The sequence below is a fragment of the Manis javanica genome, chromosome 9 (assembly GCF_040802235.1).
Source record: "Manis javanica isolate MJ-LG chromosome 9, MJ_LKY, whole genome shotgun sequence".
Lineage (NCBI taxonomy): Eukaryota > Metazoa > Chordata > Mammalia > Pholidota > Manidae > Manis > Manis javanica.
In genome coordinates this window covers 17,639,760-17,646,723 of record NC_133164.1, presented here as the reverse complement: position 1 = coordinate 17,646,723, position 6,964 = coordinate 17,639,760, and the positions used below count along the sequence as shown (strand labels likewise).

The following is a 6,964-nucleotide window of genomic DNA, read 5'->3' as shown; positions in this document are numbered from 1 at the left end:
ACTTACCAACTTTACATCTCCCTGTATGGCCCCGGAAGATGACTGGTTAGCCAGAGACGGGTCAGATTCCTCAAGGGAGGAAAAACCTAAGACAGGCACAGTCGCAGGGGGGCCATCAGGTGAGAAATTGGGGAACAACAGTGGTGAAGCTTAGAACCTCACCCCCCCCCCCCCGTGTTGAGAGACAACTTCTGCATCCATGGATGTTTTATTGCCCTTGTCTAGCTCGGATTAGCACATAGTCTACAGGCACACACCTGATCATCTACAATTGCTCTCTTACAACACTAAACTATGTTTTCTACCTTTATCTTGCATCTACCTACCACTTCAGCATTTTATTAAAAATAAAAATAATAATAATAATAAAGGGAGAAATGTAGGATCCACATATAAATCAAGTATAAATATCAAACGAATATTCATATTTGACCTGATTGTTTATAGTTCATAATGTAGGACCCCAACCTCCCTGAGAAATAAGTTAGCCTAAGAGTAGCCATCTTGAAGCCCAAAAAGCCATTCTGATATATGACTCAGAGGGAACAACTGAAACCAGGTAACTCCTCTGGAAAAACAAGTTAATCAATCATGACTGCTGGCAGCGCTAACCTCTCGGTTAGTTAATCATAAATGCCGACCCTACCTTGCTACACCCCCCCAGGACGTGGCACTAACCCAGAAATCGTAGGTTTGAAAAATTACTGCCTTTGTAGTATTGTTATCTTGCTATGTAGTATTGTTGTCTTGTTATTACAAAACAATCTGTAACCATGGTAATCCTCTAGGGCTGAATGCCTCAGAAAATCCTATATAACCACTTAGTTGTAAGTGCTCAGGGTCCTCGTTGAGACCCGCTGCGACAGGCTGACTTGGACCCCAACTAGTTGGCTTCTGAATAAATTCCTCTTGCTTGTTGCATCAAGAAACGTCTTTGGTGAGTGATTTGGGGCGGCGCCTTCCTCAGGGGAATCCAACATTTGGGGGCTCGTCCGGGATCATGCGTTCACCCCGCTTCACTCCCGAAGTCGCTCTTGGAGGAAGAGGTAAGATTAGTGGCGCCTTGAGTTGTCTGTGTTCTGTCTTCTGTTTTTCAGTGAGACCGGTCAGAATTCTGAAAAGGGGTACCCACTGTCTGGCAGCTGTCCCGATCCCGTAAAGGGGTCGAGACTGCGGTCGGTAGACGTACTAGGAGCACCGCAGGCTGCAACCCTGGGGGACGCCTCGGGGAGGTTGGGAGGCCAGGGACGCCTGGTAGCCTCCTGTCTGTTTTTCTGGCAAGGTGAATCTGATGAGATAGGGTTGATTTTCAGGCGCCAGGAATATCAACCCTCTGATTCATTTCGGTTTCTGTTTGAAAATCTGAGAAAAAACAAAAAGCGGCCGCTGTGTGTCTAATCTGTGTGTGTCTCTGTTTTTTGTGTCTTTCATGTGCCTAATAATTGTTATACTGACAATGGGACAGACTCAGACAACCCCCTAAGTGTGTAAATGAATATATCTTTCTACCTCCGGATGGTATTAATGAAATTGAATTAAAGACAAGCGCTTGTGAAAATTGAGTGTTCTAAAACTTCCAGAAAACCTGATAAAAAAGTGTTAAGCATTAATGCTAATTTGAGTTTGCCTGAGGCGGGCATGTCCTGGTAGTTGTCGGCTGCCTGAGTTTACCTAGAGTCATTTGAGTCATGTTATCTGCTAAATCTTTTAAGAATAGAATGCTTAGAAGCTTGGCTTTGTCTAGTGTTCAGTGGGGGTCTTGTGAGTAGGCTAGCATAGTTGTTGCAGGTAGGTGAACTGGATAAGTGTGGCAAGTGAACACCTTTTTAACTGTGTGTTGCAGTGTGTATGCCTACCTGCAGCCTGAGAATCTTTGTAGTAACTTAAGGCCTTAGAGTTTTGTTAAGTTGAGAAGATGTGCTCTGTGATTTCTGGGAGATTGTGCTGTGAAGCTCATGGTTGCAGAAATTGTAGAATGTGTTCGTGAGTTTGTTGGTCTAGAAAATGTTAGTTTGACAGTTTGCAGTGTTCTGCTTCTCAGTGTTCACTGGAGCTTGAAGTTTCTAATAGTTTTGAGTTCTGGTTAGAACTGCTTAAAGTGATAGGGCATTTCTCTATGCTGGAAGATGTATGTTTTAATGAGAGAAAGTGTAAAGAACGGAAATTCGTTTTGTTGAAAGTAAAAGAAAGTAACTTTGTTCTAAAGTACAGCTATTTATTTAAAGAGAGACAAAGAGAGAAAACAGCCTGGTGCCTTTTGTTGTGGAAGATCCGCTCAGCCTGTTGCTTTGGGGGGAGGGTTAAGATGTTTAGAGATAAAGTGAGATAAACCCAGTCAAGCCGCAGGCAAGCCCAGGCATAATTCTCACCGGTTTATGTGCTTGGGACCATGGGGCAAATGAAGAATAAATTACTATATTCTTACAGATATAGTCGTGCCTAGTGAAATTAAAGCAAGTGAGTCTTGATATCAAGTGCACAGCAAAATTAAAATCTCGTTTCCAGTTAAACAGTTTTCTTTAACTGTTAGTCTGCTCTTAATGTTGAAAGATCACAGCAGTTTCTCATGCTTAAAGTCTCAGTGAGTTGCCATGAAATCGTAATGTTAAAGGGACTAAAAGCTAAAGTTTGTTAACAACTGTATAACCTTTATTTGCCTTTGAAATATTTTGTTATTAAAAATGATTGCATGGCCTGAAAAATTGAATTCCTAAGCAGAATAGTAACAAAGTTTTTTTCAGCTGATTAAATGCACTTAGTTAACAAACCAAAATTTATTAAACTGTAGAATCTGGACAAGATTATGTTTCTCCCAGAAAAACAGGTTTCACTGTAAAGGTTTAGATAGACGAACATGTGACCACTTTTGAGAAAAGTTGTAATAGATTTTTTTGAGAACCACCAGGTCTTCTTGTTTAATTTATATGCTGTATGTTTTAAAAAAAAAAAATACATGGGGGACTCTCCATATTTTTTAATGCAAATAATCTTAGAGCTTTTAACAGAATTTGCATAGCAGCTTATATCTACTATTAAAAAGTAAAACATTCTTGAAGCTTTCAGGGAAGACCTGTAAACTTAAGCACTTTCTCTGCTTTTTTGTATCTGGTCTTAGACACTTATGCTGAGTTATGTTCTTATTATTTTCACTGTTTGTAAGCTATTGATTGTAAGCCAAAGGTCATCATTTCTCAGTCCCTAAATGAAGAAGTAAAATGCCTGATCTCTTTCATCTCAAATCATATTTCTGGTCATATCTGAATATCTGTGTGAAAGAAAGAGACATTTAAATTTGAGATTCTGCTTAAACTTTTAAGTTGAATTTGACTATAGCCATATTCATTCTTTGTATGTATCTCTAACAAGTCTTTTGTATGCCTGGTGATATTATACTCTGCCTTGAGTTTAGACAGTTCTTTCAGCTAAATATGAATTCTTATTGTAGCTTTTTTCCCCTCCTGAAGATCAAAGCAGAAGAATCTACCATCTGCTACCATTCTCTCAAGAATGCTTAGTAACCTAGAATTAGTTTGACTTTCTGTATGTTGTCTTTAAAAATTGACAGCAGCAGTCTCCCCTGCTGCCCCACTTTTTAAGATATCTCGTTTACTGTGCTGAGTATATAGACAATAAATGTGTAATGATAGTTCTAAAAAAATTAAGTGCAAAAAGGTGCTTTTACCTCTAGTTAACTCTGATATTTTCCAGAGGGCCCCTGGAACATGTCAGAAGAATTTTTTCTCACTAGAGAAAGTATTTGACTAATTTGGCTTATTTATCTGATATATATATATTTATTTACCAGGAAAGCACTGTCAAAGAGAATGATGCTAAACTTTGTTACTGAATGTTTTGTATTACAGAAATATCAGAATTTCCTTATGTCAACTGTTTTACAGTAAGCTCTCATCAGATCTTTAACCATTGTCATTTGTAAGTCTTTTGTCATTTATAGTATTATCCCTAAACTGGTAAAGAACTAGATTTCAGCAGAACAGGTATTAGTTACATAAGATTACATAAACTAAAGAAAATGATTTTGTGTCTTTTTGTTTCAAATGTTGCTGGTAAAGTGTTTTAACCTTGTTCTCTTAAACTGACAACAGTTTAGTAAATGACTATCTTTATGAGCAGAATTGAAGCATCCTTCTCTCTACTTGATCCCTCCAGAGTTTAAAAACTTTCAGTGACTGTTTTTGTATTCCATGGCAGTATGTTTATTTGCACGAGTTCAATAAGAATCTGCTTTCCTTGTGAGAAGACTACTTAAGAACACTGGTTATACTACCAGGGCTTTGACTGGAATGTCGTACCTGAGAGACATGTGCATAGACTCAGATGTGAACAACTTTAAAGAACTAAGATTGACTTTATAAAGCCAACAAAGCCCCTTGGAAGAACTGGCCTGGTACCTTGCTTACAGAGTTCCCAGCAGCCTTACCAGGTGAGTAAAGAAGGTCACTTCCTGGCAGGTGCAGAGACCTCGAGAAGAGAAGAATTCATCCAAATCTACAGGTACTGCAGGCAAAGCCTGATGGCAAGTCTGGCTTGGCTGTCTGGCCTCAAGAGGCCTTTAAAAGTTCAATCTGAAATTCCTTACAAAAAGTTCCAGCAAAGCATATTTAAAAGAGCCTGTGTAATCAATTGCTCTTCTTGCTGCACCTGTGCAAATAATCAAGCCAGCTGTTAATTATTTTCTTAACCTAGTTACTTCTAGTAAAAATGAGAGTGATTTTAGAGAGAAGTATCGTTTCAATAATGTAGCCTCTTTTCAGAATAAAAAATCTAACTCCAGATGTTGCTACATAACCTAATAACACAATTTGTTTTATCTTGCCTAGAAGCCACAAAACTGCAAATAGTAATAAAAATGAAACCCAGAATAGAAGCGCCAGCCTTCTGAAGCCCTCTCAACTGACCAGTGATGGAGACCTAGCTGCACCCTTTACTGCGCCCCCTTCTCAGCACGAAGCAGCCAGAGCGGTCATCGCCCCTTTTCCCTAGCAGCAGCTAGAGTCTCTATCTGTAGAAGAAAGAATGAGACCATACCCATAGCCTTCCCTGGTAAAAACAGGTATTTAATCCCTCCTCCCAAGGGATGGTGGGCTTGTAACACTGGAGTGACCCCATGTGTCTCTACTTCTGCCTTCAACTCCTCCCGTGATTTCTGTATCATGGTCCAGTTAGTACCCAGACTAATGTATCATGATGATTTATCATTCGTGGCAGAATTAGAACCTAAACTAAGGTATAAAAGAGAGCCAGTCTCACTCACTCTAGCTGTATTACTAAGAGTAGGAGTCGCAGCCGGAGTAGGACCAGGGGCAGCTGCAATTATACAAGGAAACCAACATTACGAAGGACTAAGAATAGCTATCGATGAAGATTTGAGAACTATAGAACAGTCTATTTCTAAACTTGAAAAGTCCCTAACCTCTCTCTCTGAAGTAGTGCTGCAAAATAGATGAGGGTTAGATTTACTATTTCTAAAAGAAAGTGGATTGTGTGCAGCTCTAAAGGAAGAGTGCTGCTTCTATGCAGACCATACTGGAGTAGTAAGAGACTCAATGTCTAAATTAAGAGAAAGATTAGATCAGCGAAAGCGAGAACGAGAAGCTAACCAGAGCCTGTTTGAATCCTGGTTTTCTAGATCCCCATGGCTTACAACTCTAATATCCACTTTGGCAGGACCCCTGCTTATTTCAATATTGCTCCTCACCTTAGGTCCCTGCATTTTAAATCGAGTAATAACCTTTATTAGAGAAAGAGTAAGTGCTGTGCAGGTGCTAATGCTGAGACAACAGTATCATACCCTCACACAACAAGAAGAAACCAACATTCCATGATTAGAATGTTCAGAAAAAGAAGTGGGGAATGTAGGACCCCAACCTCCCTGAGAAATAAGTTAGCCTAAGAGTAGCCATCTTGAAGCCCAAAAAGCCATTCTGATATATGACTCAGAGGGAACAACTGAAACCAGGTAACTCCTCTGGAAAAACAAGTTAATCAATCATGACTGCTGGCAGCGCTAACCTCTCGGTTAGTTAATCATAAATGCCGACCCTACCTTGCTACACCCCCCCAGGACGTGGCACTAACCCAGAAATCGTAGGTTTGAAAAATTACTGCCTTTGTAGTATTGTTATCTTGCTATGTAGTATTGTTGTCTTGTTATTACAAAACAATCTGTAACCATGGTAATCCTCTAGGGCTGAATGCCTCAGAAAATCCTATATAACCACTTAGTTGTAAGTGCTCAGGGTCCTCGTTGAGACCCGCTGCGACAGGCTGACTTGGACCCCAACTAGTTGGCTTCTGAATAAATTCCTCTTGCTTGTTGCATCAAGAAACGTCTTTGGTGAGTGATTTGGGGCGGCGCCTTCCTCAGGGGAATCCAACAATAATGCGTGATCAAAACCGAAAGTTTCTGTGATGACTGCCCTTGCACTGTTCACCATGTAAGAACTTATTCACTATGTAAGAATTCGTTCACTATGTAAGAACTTGTTCGTTATGCTTCAGAAGATTGGAGACTGAGGAGAATTAGACTTGAGATGGATTAATGATTGTGCATTGAGCATTGACTCCCCTATACAGAATTTTATTGTTGTGAACAACCATTTGGTCAATAAATATGAGAGATGCCCTCTCAAAAAAAAATGGTTAAAATGATACATATATTGTATCACAATAAAATATTTTTAAAAGAAAAAAAAATTATATTTAACTGTGGGGGATATGAAACTTGCATGTAGATCCGGTGGTAGCTCTTTGTTAGGAAATTAATCTTGCAATTCCATGCCTGATTTTAATCTTTTAAAGATACGGTAGACTGTGGCAAGAGAAAATTAGAGCAAGAAGGGAATGAGGAAGCAAAGGGACAAGAAAGGAGTACAGGTTCAGAAAAAGGGTAGAATGGGACACTCAGGGCAATTACTGTTCTTTCTCCATACCTCTAACTGCA

General features: G+C 39.6%; 1 long non-coding RNA gene across 1 annotated transcript; it reads left to right on the top strand.

Annotated features, from left to right (window-relative positions):
• The first annotated feature begins 458 nt into the window (after nucleotides 1–458).
• On the top strand, nucleotides 459–6,350 carry LOC140843355 (uncharacterized). The gene is made up of 2 exons (XR_012121020.1): nucleotides 459–1,046; nucleotides 4,213–6,350. It is a non-coding gene; the product is annotated as an uncharacterized lncRNA (long non-coding RNA).
• Nucleotides 6,351–6,964: the final 614 nt, after the last annotated feature.